Source organism: Sinohyriopsis cumingii, chromosome 6, assembly GCF_028554795.1.
Source record: "Sinohyriopsis cumingii isolate HCF-2022 chromosome 6, ASM2855479v2, whole genome shotgun sequence".
NCBI lineage: Eukaryota > Metazoa > Mollusca > Bivalvia > Unionida > Unionidae > Sinohyriopsis > Sinohyriopsis cumingii.
In genome coordinates this window covers 138,477,623-138,493,921 of record NC_142966.1, presented here as the reverse complement: position 1 = coordinate 138,493,921, position 16,299 = coordinate 138,477,623, and the positions used below count along the sequence as shown (strand labels likewise).

At 37.4% G+C, this 16,299-nt stretch overlaps 1 protein-coding gene across 1 annotated transcript in view; it reads left to right on the top strand.

Moving 5' to 3' along the window:
* The first annotated feature begins 12,667 nt into the window (after positions 1-12,667).
* Positions 12,668-16,299, top strand: part of LOC149798089 (cholinesterase-like) — a 36,073-nt gene continuing 32,441 nt past the window's right edge. Inside the window, exon 1 of the mRNA XM_089963180.1 lies at positions 12,668-13,154. The gene's annotated coding sequence lies outside the window, so the exon portion shown is untranslated. The remainder of the gene's footprint in view (positions 13,155-16,299) is intronic.

The following is a 16,299-nucleotide window of genomic DNA, read 5'->3' as shown; positions in this document are numbered from 1 at the left end:
CGAAGTTATCCTTGGTAGCTCCAAGAACTCTGCGAATTATATCATTCCACTTAATGTTGCTCGTTCTTAGTTTTCCTTGCCTGTCTTGGAAAATAGCAACTTCATCTGGGTCAACTCCAGCTATATTCAAAAGATTATCGACTTCATCTTTGGTCGCATATTTTGAGAGATCAGCATCTGTGCTTGGTTTACCTCCTCGTGTGAAAGGTCTTCCGTAAATATCCACCATTATTCTTATTGCTGTTTTTCAAATGCTAGCATTTCTCGATGCGGTATATTCATACACTACTTTATGAGGAGGAGTTGCTGGATTTCTTGAGATTGCATCAAGAACATTTAAAACCTCCCTCCCACAAATGGGCGGATCAATTAATGTTTGTGTTGGTAACGTCGACTGCCACACTGGAACATTAGAAAATCTGCTGACATACTTGAGAAACTCAACTGGCGGTGCTAAACCGTACGAATCAAAATAGATAATTCCACGTGGATCGATCGCGTAAGCAACCCAGTGAGTTCCCGGACCATCTTTGTTGTCGAGATTGATAATGCCAGTTTCTGGATTATTCGGTCGTTGCGGTAATTGATCTCGCATAAATACGCCTCTGAAATGTTTTACACGCAATTTTTTAACAGCATCGAGTAAATCAAAATTGCTCAACGGCGTTAGAATTTTTTTGGATACCATGATGGTGGAGTTTCTGGTAGTCTTAGACCGCGTCCCTTTTTTTTCTTGTATCCTTTTCCCGTTGCCTTTTTTAGTGCCATTCCAGCTGCAGTTCCAACTGCACCGAGTGCTGCGGCTTTTGCTACGGCTGGTGCTGCCGCGGCAATCAACGCCGGTATTGCTGCGAGAAGAGGAAATATTCCACCGGTTTTAGTCATGTCCTTGATAGCTGCAGCAGAGAAATCAAGTCGGACACCGGTTTTTGCTGTTAGTGCCTTATTAAAATGTTTAAGCTGAGTATTAGTCAACGACAATTTGTTTGGACCACCAGTAATCTGATCTCGTTTTAGTGTTATTGATGTCCCGCACGTGCTTGCGTTCTTTGATTGCAATTTCTTCGTTTGACCGGAAGTCAAGGTGACATTAACATGACTGTATGACATTATATCCTAAGTTTGATTTTAATTGCGTTACATATTCTCGATTGGAGCGTCGATGACCCTCATTCGTCCGCCAACACCTTCAAGCAGCATTGCTTTATCGGAGAGTATGACAGCAATCGCTCTGTAACCACCAGCAGGAACACCTACACGAGCTCGGAAATGTAGGTCGACAACAGATTGTTTAACCAGATCAAGATGTTCCAGCGAAAAGTAATAAATCGGATATAAACTCATAAAGTCTCGCTGTGATATTTGCAGGCCAGTGTCTACATTAAGGTCGCGCCCCATAAATGACATCAGACGATGATACGCGCGTGCGACACGATGATGTTCGAAATCTATTAATATATCCTCAGATGGCTCCTGATGCCCATTTATTCTCAACGAAACTTCAGAAACTCCAAGTGTATCAAATACCATTGGATTTCTTTCCTGGCTATCTGTTCTAGCACGGTATTGAAATGCAATGAAAATATGTCGTGGTGCTGATACTCCTTGTTGCGATGATATATGCCATGTAAACAACCCACCATTATCACCCTGAATAACGTCTGTGGTTGTTGTTTTCCAGGATAGCAGTGATTTACCGCCCGTGTCCATGAAAGACAACAGTCGTTGTTCTTCGGTGATTGACGGAGACAACACTGGCATCCACAACCACAGTTTAGTTAGTATTACCTGACCAGGGGCAACAGCAGCATCTCGCCAGATAGCGTCATTATCATCAGGTTTTCGCACAAGTACAACTGTGTGTTTGGCACCGAATATGACCTTGTGGACATCTCTGCAGAATCCAAAGATGTGAGACAATGGAATCACACCTGAGAACTCTTCATCTCCACTTAACATCGATCTACGTGTTGCAAAACCCAAATTAAAATTTTCGTTCATCGATGCAACTGCGTCACCGGCATTATTCATTGTTACATTCCTGTTCTCGGGGCTGTCGGTTATATCCTTTGCAAACATCATTGATGGTCCGGCTGATCTGGTGTAATCATCCGAGTATCTCGCCAACCCGAGAATTGTTGTGGCAACGTCGACGTTATCATGAATTGTTTCAATTTCTTTTCCATCTATCATGTAAATAGCGGATTTAAATAACGCCATGATGCCGTTGTTAACAAATCCAACTCGGTCGCCGATTCCGTAGTTAGTGTTATCATTCTTTAAAAGCCTACCTTCAACTTCGATGAAGGCCTCAGCGGGCAAGAAGTATCTACTTGTATCCTGGACCTGTAGTTCAATTCTTCCGCGTTGGTTAGGATCACGTGCTTCATAAGAATAATATTGAAAATCACGTACAGAATCATCTTTAAGTACTGGTTTGGACATATCAAACGCGTCATTGGATTTTCGTGCAAACATTATTATTATTTGTGATGATCTAATTAAAATGTTATCGTCACCGGAAACCACTACCAGCTATCAAATTAGCAGTTACACTATCTTGCAACGCTTTGGAGGTAATTCCTGCTGTTGCGATCTCAGCTAATTTCTGATTTACGGCCTTATTTACTACGCTACTAACATTTGCCGGCATAGCTTCAGTGGATGGTAGTTTTACTGGCACCAACCTCTCGACTGGGTTTTTTTTTCGTATCAGCTGTGCTAGTCGATCCTTGATTGATTGAAATGCTTTCCCGGCAAGACTACCAACAGTGCCAATGGCTTTATCCTTGACAACATCAGCGGCTTTCATCGCGAATTGTTTTGCTAACGGTCCAGCTTTCGGAGCGATTCTTGTGACTAAATCCCTAACAACATCACCGACTCCATCTCCGTAAACAACCTCGTATACTGGTAATCGTGAGTTTACTACTCTGACACTTCTTGGTCTGCGAAAAGAATCGTGTAGTATCATTTTATTTAATTATTGTTTATCTAACTGAATTTGCTAGCAAATTTAATTATTAGTCGCTGTGGTAACCGTCTGCGAGTTCATCAATGAGCCCCCGGTAGATGCTGATATCCATGATGCCACGCTGAAATAGTCTCTGACAGATATCTGCGGCTTCATTTATAATTTCCGGAGAATTGTTTCCGGCACGTCTTCCTCCGATGAGAACTTCCAACCGTGATACATCATCGATGATATTATTAGGGCAGGCAATAAAACCGGATCCTAAACCCTCCCCTGTTGATGGTACAATTCTTGGGGATAAAATGTCTTGAGGCAAACTTTCAGAAGATGTTGTTAAGCTAATTATCGGCGACCTAGTTTGTTTGAATTTTTGGCCCCGCGGACTTCCTTCAGATGCAGCCTCGTATTCACTTAACGGAGTTAGGTCAGGATCTATTGCTCTTCGCCGTGAAGGATATTGTTGTCGTTCTGTGTGTTGCAACGGTGATTTTTCTTCTTGAGGTTGCGATGGTGGAATTTCAAGTTTACGTATAGCATCTACAAGTCTATCGTATTTTGTATCGTCCCTGCTGATTTGTTTTTTATTTTCACGTATACGATACGAATATTTGATAAAATTATCATCTGTCATAGAACCGTGTTCTGGGTTTAAAGACACATCTCTTCTAATCAATCCTAACAGTATTGTCTCAGGTAATTTCTCTTCTGGTACATTTTTAAGAAGTTCAATATAATCCGGCGTAAATCTTTTGGCGGGGTCAGTAATTCTCCCTGTTACTCGCTTACCAGCAGGTACTGACACAACAACTTCATCGGGTGGAGGCGGGGGTTTAAGTCCAGCTGAAATATCCTGTAAAATTTTCCTTTGCTCTATTAAAGCCTCTTTGGTAACAGCTGCGGATTTTTCAGTAGCTTTGGTCACGGGTTTAAATAATTCCTCCGTAGTCTCTGCAAAGCCTTCCCGTGCTTGCTGTCTTAGTTGTAATTTTTGTCTGACACTATCACGGACAGGAAGAAATTTCTGAATTGCTTCGAGACGTTCTCGAGCTAATCTAGTCGTATGTGCTTCTCCAATATTTGCCATTATTTATTTGTCAATGATTTAATTCCGCTAACATAAAAATGTTTTTCCTTGGAAACTCATTTCCCAGAGCAGCAGAGGGGATGGACCCGACCCATGGATTTTTCAATAACGACCCCGCCACGGAAACTGTTTCAGATTTATTGAAGTAACCCAAGTTGTCAGTGCAAACTCAACGAGTTTGTCCCTGGAAACTCTTCGAGTTTTCGGGGGACATTTTTTTTTGTCCTGTATTCTGAATAGAAGGGTTTATTTCGTCGAAATAAGCCCTCTATCGAGGAATAGTTTCCTGGAGGGGTTTATTGTGCAAAAAGTTTCGGTCTGTACAGCCCCTCTGCTGCTCCTTGAGCCGCTATAGTCCAACCCATGTTAAATTCCCCATGTTTAATTCCCTTTGTCGCCAGAGTTTTCCACGACCTTTTTAACATGGAAGTCCAATTGAGGCTAAATAGCTTATATTGAGCATAGACAGTCCCAATCTCTTTAGACTAGACAGTCCCAATCCCTTGAGCCGCTATAGTCCCACCCATGTTAAATTTCCCCATGTTAAATTCCCTTTGTCTCCAGAGTTTCCCACGACATTTTTGACTGAGATTTCTATTGTGGCTAAATCGTCCCACTTCACTACTTATGTATTTAATGGATATAGCTTAGACCAAAGCAAAGACCAGAGAGTCCATGTATATACTTGAATAAATCGTTTGTACTCATACAATAGACTTTTCTTTTTCGAGTCTATCCCATCTGTGAGTCTTTCTTTGGAACATCTCTGTCGTCTTTTCTGTGTATTTCCATCTTTTTTGTTTGGATGTGTATTTTGTTTGTTTCTGTATGTCTCTGTGTGTCCCTATCAACCTTTATCCCTAAAAATGCATTTTACCCTATAAATAATTATGTCACAATAAACCCCGAGACGTCACCAATGTTTAATTCCCATTGACCCGCAGGTGCCATTCCCATGTTAAATTCCCATTGTTGCTATATTTCTTTTCTCCTAATTTCAAAGATAAGTCCCATTGTCGCCATATCGTACCCCATACTATTTATAGGTGATATTTTCCGTATCTACTGTTTGTGTCAACCGCAATGACTGAAACATTGTTAAAGCTACGTTAATAATCGAAGTCACACGCACATGTCACCCTTAAGTTTTCGATCAAACGTAATTCACGTCAATGTTGTCGTAAAATATCTAAAGAAAAGCACACAAATCCTTTCTGAAAATTCTTTGAAGAAAGGAAAATCATTTAAATACTTAAAATTTTTCATGCTGACCGACTAAGTTGTACAGTTACTGACAGATCTAGTTATTTACTTTCCGAAACGTGGATTGATTGCAAGTTAGAGTGAACATTTAAATACGTTGGAATTAGTAATTGCAAAGTATTCCGATAATGGCACTATCGGTAGATGTGGTATTCTTCTTGTTTTGCCTTTTCATGGTATATTAAAAATAAATAGCCCCTCTCTGCTGTTAGCCAGTCTAAATTATTAGGATAATTTATTGAATTTGAAAATTAGCTTTAGAGCATATACATTTTTTACTGATTCTGGAGGCATATTGCAAGAACACTGTATCACACATTGTCAAAACCGTTCTTACAACTATATGGTACCCATGGCAACCCCAGTACCTTCAAGAACACGAAGAGGTCAACGAGGACACCAGCACCACCGTCCGCACAGTAACAGCAGTAGCAACGACAACAGCTGCATATGCTTCTTCTTGTACAACAACAGCAACAACAACAACAACAACAACTACTACTACTACTATTACTACTAATATGCGTCTGACTTAGTATAAAAATGTGGCGGAATTCTCTTCTTAAACATCGCGAAAACCCAATTAGTATGGTTTTAAAATAGAATGTTAATATTCATAAAGGCCGACAAGATTGACCTATGCGATCAACTTTTTAGGCGGAATTTTCAAAAGGACTTGTTCCGTTTCAAGCAACAACTAAAGCAAAAATATTTCTCATTAGGATAGGGTCATTATAATAATGCTAATTAAAGGTAAAACGAACAGGGTGTTTTTTTTTCTCCGCCGATAAAAACACAATGTGTTTGTGCAGGTGACTCTTTTTAACATTAAGGGATGTAACTCAACATGTAACACAATATTTGGTTTGCCTGCGCTTCCGAGTTACCTGCTCTTCCAAGCTACCTGTTCTTCCGAGTTACCTGCTCTTCCGGGTTACTTCCTTTATGAACTTTAACAAATTCAAACGGCTTTTGGCTATGCCGCATCGCTGCCTTTTCTTTGCGCTCTCATATAACAGAAATACCACTCTATACCCTTAATTTTCAAAGAGATCAAATTGAGACAGACAGACAGACAAACAGACTATAAACCGACCTTTACCAGGCAAAATGTTCTGAAAACAATGACTTTTAATTTCCATCACATACATACTACATTAAGGGGTTAGTAATAGGACTGGTATGCCTGGTGTCAGGATAATGTGACTGGGTGAGACATCATGCAAATTGTTTGCGGCATGATGTGCCAGTACTAGGCATCACTATAAACTGTCACACTGCAGACATCGTAGCAATATGACTCAAAAATTGTTGAAGCTACGTTAAAAATCCAAATCACACACACACACACACACACACACACACACACACACATTATCTAAATTATCTGATTTTTCAGACTAATTGTTTAAAGAAAATGTAGGTGACAACATCTATGTAATTAGAGCCATGCCTAACGCGTTATGTAGTTCTCCGATGTAATACATTAAATATCGCAACAATATTTCAACAATATTGTTTAATAAGACTAACAATGAAAGCAGTTCTATACAATTATTTGGTAACACTATAAAATGATCTGAAAACGTATACATCAACCTTCCCAACATATAACATTAGTGCCAAGAGATGCAGGCAAACCTAAACTTCTAACCGTTTCACATAAAATACCTGATAGGTATCTTGTGTCCTACGGTACGGAATGAAAAATTAGTCTTTTTGTGTCGTGGCACTATCCATACTAAACTAAATGGCTACCCGCTGCTACTGCCACTTCGTTTGATTATACCCTGCTGTTTACCTTCAATGTAGTTGACTTTCTCAGCTTTCATATACAAAGATTTACGGTGTTAGGCTACACTGAGCTACTAAACTTCAGCGTAACATAATGAAAACCAGGCTATGATTAGGGTGGTAATGAGTCCTGTTTTCGGACCCATGCTTAAAGGGATAACTGTTGCGTGTGTGGACAGGAATATCTGGTATGCTGAATTCCGTCAGTGCCATCCCTGGCTATTGTCCTTGATATTTATTTTACTCAAACGCGGAAAGGGTTGTTATTGCAAGCGAACTCTCTTAAAAGCACACGAGAGGCCAAATCCCCACCCCTTTCATATATCTGGAATCATAGATAAAAACATTGGAAATGTACATGAGAAAATCCCAATTATTATCCGCATATCGGCCGTCCTAATTTGTTTCTTCCCTTTTGTCACATTTTATCTTGTCGTTTTTAAAATTTAAACTTTTAAAAATATATTTTTTAAAAAAAATTGCATTACTTATTAAGTAAATACAATTAGTTTTGGACCGCTCAGATGGCCTAACGGTTAGAGCGTCCGCCTCGGATGCGTGAGGTAGTGGGTTCGATCCCCGACCGAGTCATACCAAAGACTTACAAAAATGGTACTAACAGCTGCCTCGCTTGGCGCTCAGCATTACGAGGTTAGTGTTAGGACTGGTTGGCCCGGTGTCAGGATAATGTGACTGGGTGGGACATGCCCCAGTGCTAGACATCACTATAAACTGTTACACTGCAGACATGGTAGCGATATGACTGAAAATTGTTAAAGCCACGTTAAAAATCGAAATCACATCACACAACACATTTAGTTTTTGTTTCCTTTTCTAAATTGTGTATGCACTGGCATTCATTTAATTAAATGGTTTGGGATGACATTCACGAATTTAATATATATCGCTTCCTTCTTATACGATGTCAATTGTCTGAACGTTTTGCAAAGATATATTTCACAAATAATGATATTGCGTCCTCTGGGCTGCTAGTGCGTGCTCTGAACTGCTAGTGCGTGCTCTTAGCTGATCATGCGTGCTCTATGCTGCTAGTGCGTGCTCTGAACTGCTAGTGCGTGCTCTCAGCCGATATTGCGTGCTCTAAGCAGTTTTGTGTATCTTACATTATATTTTTTCATGGTATTTTATGTAAGAGACAAAATATAAATAATAATATTTCCATGTATTATTTTAAAGATTAATTTCATGAGTTTCTAAACCAGTTTAACTAAGCTTCTGAATACGTATACTACATAAAAAGAACGTAGTATCGCTGTCGTTATACATCGATTTAGCCGTGATCTTGGCTGTCTTTGGTCGACACTGAAATCAAGTTGGTTACTAATTACATGTATTCCCAAAGCAACATTGAATAGGTAACCTGTTACTTTCTTCCGATTCAAAAGTTTCGACATTCATTTAGTTACTTATTGAATATTGCCGATTGAAACAAATGCTAAAAAATTGAACACTGTTCTCGGCATTCATAGTTAGTAGTCCACCTTGACCTTTATAATGCATTGAGACGAAACAATTAGTGTAGTTTAATTGGAGCTATGCGAGTTTTATTACTGGTGCCAGTTCCATAAAAAGGGATACAAAATGATGATATTAAAATTTCAATGTTGGAACCCCTCCTTAAAGTATTTTCATCTACCCCCAACCCCCACCCTTAGACAGTTTGTATGTAGGGATCTCCTCCCGACGATAATGTTACGAAAACTTACGTCGAACAGATTATGAGATATAGCTATAGCTATACAAATATGTTTCTATCTTCTGGGATTTCATCAATAAACCAGGAACACGTTCTCATTTGCTTTTGGTAGTTCTTGAGCCTGATTGCCCTAACAGCTCGAGTTGATCTCAAAGCAAACATAGGACAGTTCAACGCTTGGCATATTGCGCCATCTTTATCCACTTCTACTCCCGCCTCACAGTTGGTGTGTGTGTCACGAAGTATTGTGTGTAGTAGAACTTTAATGCATTATATATGATCGAAACTGCACTACGGTTTCGCTGCCGCGTACAGCATTGCCCGAGGGTGGTAGTTTATTTTTGTAGAACGTTGTTATTTCAAACTTTTGCTCTGTCTCTATTTTTTAGTGGAGATTCCTCAAGTCATATCAGACAGCAGGTATGACCGTTATTTTTCTGTCTGGAAAATATCAGACACCAGTGCCATTTATTTTGCCTATGGTGAATGGGGATTCCCCTCACCTTATATCAGAATTTGTCTCTCTGGTGAATGGGGATTCCTAACTTTATATTTGTTTTTTTCTCTCTCTGGTGACTGGAGATCGTCAAGTCATATCAGACAGCATTTACATCCATTGTGGGGGCCCCGAGTGGCCGAGTGGTCTAACGCGCTCTCCGTTACGGATCACTGCCATCTCACCTCTGGGTCGGTGGTTCTTTCCGGGGATTTTCCCGGGTTCTTCCTCCACCATTAATACTGGCCGCCATGTATATATCGTGTGCTGAAAAATGGCGTTCAGCCCTACAACAACAACAACAACATCCATTGTGTTGTCTCTATGTTAAATGGAGATTAAATACCTCGTGTCGAACGGCAGGTATTCCCTTTATTGTGTCTCTTTGTTGAAATGAGATCCTTCACTTCGTATCAGGCAGGAGGCACACTTATTAGTTTGTCTGTTGATTGGAAATCTTCGCCACATATCAAACGAGAGCAACTCCCGTTATTTTTCTCTGGTGGATGAAATTTACTACTTAATTTGGGTAGAAATATGAAGAATAAATAACTAGCTGAGGTAAGTATGACGTAAGAATATAAAATTTATTGAATGAGTACTTCCGTTACATATATATTGGTTAAATGTACCTGTATGTGGTCGGCAGTGAGCAAGTTGTGAGTGAAACGAGGGACTGAGAAGGGGTAAGAGTGTCTCAATCGATGACGGTTAAAGTTATATTGTAATAAAAATTATCAGTATCTTGCTGAAGTTGGATTCGTTTTAGTTTTTTTCTTTGGGGTTTTACCTAAGAGAAGGTGACCATGAGACCCAAGATCCTGGTAACCTATACATATAGAAAATCGAGAAATGGAGAAGGGGCGTGGATGCGGTTAGAGTGTGGGTGGGGTGGGGTTGGGGGAATCATGTGAGTTTGAGAAATCGATCAACAACCTCCTCATGACCACATAATGACGTCGTTATAATTAGGAAACGTATAATTATAATGGAATAAAAAGTATTGATGTTGTTCTGATGAATTCAAGCAGCCTTTTAATGTCTGACACGACAGCTGTCGAGGCAAATTGTGAATTACATAAATGATGTAAGGTAACCATGAAAACAAAACGGCAGTAAAAAGGTATTTTAAGATTCATTTCATTCTCCATTTAATTAAAAAAATATCGAGGGACAGTTAACTTTCAAAAATTACACCAGTATTTCCCGAAGTATATCGTAATGATTTTATTTTGTATGCCTATATCAAGGATTAATGTAGGGATAATGCATTCATAATTACTCGTTAATTGAAAGACAAACCATTTCCAATAAAGTTACAGTGCGAAGTGCTATGTATATTTAGTTTGTATTGTGTGCTTTACCATTGTCCATGATTGAGGATATAGTTTTAGTGCGTGCCTGATTTATGTCTTATTTATAACTGATAAATTGATGTTTACTTGAATTTGAGTTCAATATCAAGCCTTGATTATAACTCTAGAAAGTTCTAGAAATGAATTTGTTTACGAATTTGCTGGAAACATAACCCAGATTCAGATTATATTATTGTGTCTTAGGTTTTCATATAAAGGTTGTGATCAACAAAATTATTAATTCTTGTTTAAACATAAGAGTTTGTGGACTCACATTTAGTTGTGTTCAGTTATAATTTGAGAGGACGTATTTATTTAAATTATTCATTGGAATTACAAAGTGCTCATTGACTTTTGGACTAAAATACCATTTTGGGATTATTGTCAATTTATTCAAAGACGTTCTGGATTATATAAATGTGATACAACAAGACTTGACGTACATCAGCACATTCAAGATTAAAGTGAATTCGGAACATTCTATACTTTTGAGTTTTAGATAGAACTTTTAGGATTAGTTTGAATTTAATTCACAATGCTGTCCGTTCTGATTAGTTAACCGTGTAAAAAATTAGTTATAGTGAGTCATTTTTGTTTAAAAGTTTAATAAATTCAAATACGAAGGTGTATCTGTACACAGTTATCATCGCTTAAGATTCAAGTTAAGGGTTAACTAGACACAGTCGTTCTTCTCTAAGCATGTACCCATGTATATTCCGTCTACTTTCTTGGACCTCAGACCGATAACGTGAAGTTCGCGATTCAGTGAATGAAACCCACATTACAACGGATAATTAAGATACAAATTTTTCTCAACATTTTCTCATGTAATGGTTCTAAATGATATACAAATTTCTTAGATACGTGTCATACAGTCGGACTCAGAGAAAGTAATCAAAATATTAAACTGAGATTGATCCAGGCTTCCTAGTAACTCAGATTCGAGTAAATTCAGGTTGATCCAAGCTTCCGAGTAAACTCATGATGATTTAGATTTCTGAGTAAGCTCAGGAGAATCCAGGCTTCTGAGTAAACTCAGGATGATCCAGGCTTCTGAGTAAACTCAGGATGATCCAGGCTTCTGAGTAAACTCAGGTTGACCCAGGCTTCCTAGTATTCCAAATCGTTTAAGAAAGTCCTCACAAGAAATATCTAATTTATTACTCTCGGTCCCATATAACTGAACGAATATATTTCCTTTATTGGACTTAATTACTTTTAAACAATATTTTAGTATGATAGGTGCAATGAAACAGAAAGGCTTGCGATCCAATTGGCCATACATGACTATTTATTTCTGACAGTTGTTAGTTTAACCACATAATTTTGTTTATTAAATTATATGTAGACACTGACAATATATATGTCATTTCCGTCTGAAGTTAAATTCTTGTCAAGAGCAAAATAAATAAATAAATAAATAAATAAATAAATAAATAAATTACACATATACATTGGTTTATGTAAAATTAGGTAACCTGATTTATGCTATGAAAAATATTGGTATATATAGTGTAAGCTGGACGTCTTCACCGTTTGTTTAGCTCTTATTGGTTAAGACGGGGTAAGCACGTCTATCGTGAAGAATGATAGTCTAGTATTTCCAAACACGAATTTCCATTATTGAACAAGTTTTGGGGAGACGCATGCAGTTGGTATGTTTGATTTATTTGCCTTCAGATATAACAGCAAGACAAAATAGCAATGGATAAAACATTCAGTTGATTATAATATTCAAGACGGTAAGCTGTAGTACTTTGTATTTTGTAGATCTCCGTGAATATTATGTTTTCATTTATTCCACTGAGACATCGGCATATTTCAATCTGAATTTGATTATTCTGTAGATTTATGGCAGATCCAATCTACCTGTGCACAAGAATGACGAAGTCATTAATGATGTAAAGAAAGAAAAAGGTTTATAGATGGAACAATGGATGGAAGGATGGATGGATAGAGACATTTCTATTATTCTTGCGCTTGTTTCCTGGTCCTTGGATTATTTCTATGTAAGTTTTGTAATGACCAGTTCATGATATAAAACACTGTTTTATCCACTTACAGATTCAACGATACGATCATGCAAGAAGGTAGTAAAAGAACCTAGATAGTTATATGGATGCATCGATTTACAAATATATTGATTATAGATTGGTTCGTTTATTTTGCATATGACAGACATACAATCTGGCATACAGACAGACGGACATTCAGACTGGAAGATCCTCAGCGACCCGTTTTTATTACAACGTTCATGTTTTAAAAAAAAGAAACATCATGCTTGCTAGATAACAGTTATGGAAAATGGATGATATAATATAACATCAAACACCAAGAGTACATGTGCTGTAGTGCGCCCTTCCCTGCCTGATAAATTCACAAAGCGATTGCTGCCCCGTCTTCAAACAGGTTGAACACGGATTGGACGTGCTGTATGTGGTACGGTGTGGGAGTACAGAAAACAATCAGTGGTGAGTAAACTGCTTAAATTATTTGATCTTTATCAAACTCTGCTTAGATTATTCAAAGTCTAGAGTATTCCAGTTTAACGGAATTCATACTATTTTAAAAGGTCATCAATTATTTAAGATAAAATAATGTGTACAGTCTTGGAATCACATTTACTTCTTTCTCACTTAGCTATTATCATTAATATAAACAACACCATTCTTAGGAAAGAAAGCAGATTTTGCCATCCATTAAATATTTATGTTATAAGGAAATCTATCAACAGTACATGATCATAAAGTTCCTATAATACAAACACACTTAATGAGATGTACTACTACTGATCGTGTGAAAACCGATTGTTTCCAACAAAGAATACTTTCTACAGGGCCAGTATTAAGAAATAACAAGGACTCTGTTTAAGTCAGATAGCAACATTGCGTTTCTCTAAAGCAAGGACTCTGTTCGCTTACAGCAAGGACTCTTTAAATCATATAGAAATATTGCGTTTGTCTGGAAACACATGTTCACAATTCAGTTGGATTCTTGAGTCTATTATTTACAGTGTGTGACTTTCTTTCACTGTGTCTATGTTTTATTGTTCCCAAAAATAGAAACATGTGTAACATCTCTTTTGCTCTTTATATATATATATATATATATATATATATATATATATATATATATATATATATATATATATATATATATATATATATATAGAGAGAGAGAGAGAGAGAGAGAGAGAGAGAGAGAATATTCCAGCAACCAAAGCTCTTACCAGACTCAACCTCACATTCGCAAGTCTACGCCTTCATGGTGCAAGTACCCCAACATACTGTGGAATATGGCCTTAAATGCTATGATTAGAAAAGGGGAATTCAGCTATGCCAGCAAGTTTAGAAGTTTCATCCACTCACTGGGAGTTGACGGGACAGTTTGGTCTAAACTGGAATGGGATACATTTAAAATAAGAAGAAAAGAAGCATGTCTTCTTGTTTCATTTTTTTTCGTAATTGAAAACAAACAATATTTTTAAAAAAATTGATATAGGACGTGTTATTAAATACACTCTCAAAATGTTGGGTTTACTGTGTCATGCCAAATGAATCTACGTATTATGTCTCATACGTCACACAGCTTGATCGTTCATGTTTTTCTTGCAATGTATTCCGTTCAACAGTGTTGGATCGATAACACTTGTTGAGGTTTGGTGAAGATAAAATTCCTGGCAAATACAGTTTCAAATAAGACAATTATCAAACTCCCATGAGGTACACGTAATCTTGATAATGGAATCAATCATTTATGCCAGAAACGCAGTCCCATTAATGAGATACAGAGCGAATGATACCCCAGAAAAATGTTATCTTTTGCTTAACACTGTAATAGGTACTAGACTCAGTGGATGCATATCCAGTAAATATGCAGCAAGAAACAGACAAGACTTTTCCAGTAGATTCTGGAATTTAACTTTGAATACGTCCATCATATTTATCTGTACATCATTTTGAATTTTTTATTGGCAATGCAGATTGCGACCTTTGTTGAAAGTTTCACATTGCCAGCGCAGTTTACGCACTCATGTATGTGCACTATTTATTTTAATAGCAATTAAGATTGACTTTTTCCTATGTATAGCATTTCCAGAACAGCGTACTGTCTTCGCCCATATGTAGCGCGCATCCATTTGCAAAACACCAAAGTCTAATGTGCCACTGTGTTATACGACGATAGTTTTGTGACCACGCTCTTTAATACATGATATTATTAAAAAAATTTGACCTGAACACATACCGTTTATTTTAGGTTAAATATGGTTGATTGAGAAGTACCAGAAGCCATGTCTACTTACCATTCACAGTCCAATATTAAATAACCTGCCATAACGTTTTCCATTGGAGTTAGGGCTTCTGCATTATAAAAATAAGCTAAAATGTCTTGTAGGAGGCAAAACAAAAGAAACAATCCCCGGTTTGGCTATGCTATTCAGAAAGCCAGATAGAAACGACAAGACTTTAGAAAACAATGTAACATATGGGGGCTTTATTAATAAAACTTGATTTTTTTTCTTGATGCAAACAAAACTATATGTATTTATTATCAAGAGGTAATTCTGGATCTGAAATATTTCATGATGATTTAATTAAAATATTTATACTACTGTACGTAGTCAATACAGTATTTTTGGAAGAGTCACATGTGGTAGTTCAGAAGTGTTTATATGATTCTGTACTTTATAAACAGGAATGAAAATTAACGATCAGTTACGAAGATACTAAGATTATCATTTGAAACCTTAAAATGTTTCCTTCAAAATTGGACATTTTAAAATTGAAATACCTGACCGGAAATACCGAATCAATAACCTGGACTTATAAACAAATTTACAGCTGACGTGGTTTGAAGCTATAGCTATACCATTCTTTAAAAATGCTGGGGAAATTGAGGATGCGAAAACTTTAGAAGGTCTGATAGTTATCATATATCTCTTTCAAGGTTTAATTACAAAATGTCGAAAACATATAAGATATACTTGCTTGATATGGAACTTGGTTGCCAACCATTCATGATCACGGTAAGTTTAGAATTATAGGGTACTGGACTTGAATAATTACAGAGAAGAACACAAAATTAGCATATTTTATTTATCAAACTTTACTGCAATGTAATATTAGTAAATTGGTATTGAATGGAAAAGTGTCCTTTTCGAAGTGGGAGTGTATAATATTTTGGTTAACCAATATAAAAACTTAGAGACCAAATGTAAGCAAAATGCTATAGCGTTCTTCTAGACAAATTTAAACAAAGCTGGTGGGGAAAAATGAACGTGTCCTCGTAAGACCTAATCCTAAACTATTTAAATGAACTCTTACTTTGGAGGAATACTTCTCTCGATCTTACTGAGAGAAAGTGTACATTAAAGTAATGTCCTTCATTGCAAGAAAATCGACAAAAATTCACGAAGTACTGAAATAGACCGTCCCTCCACGGGCGCGGCGATATGTAATAGGTAGTATAGAACACCTCGCTCTGGGCACTACAGTGTGGAATAGGTACTATAGAACACATCTCTGTGGCATGGCAATATGGAATAGGTATTATAGAAACACCTCTGTGGGCATTATAATATGGAATAGGTACTATATAACACACCTCTGTGGGCAC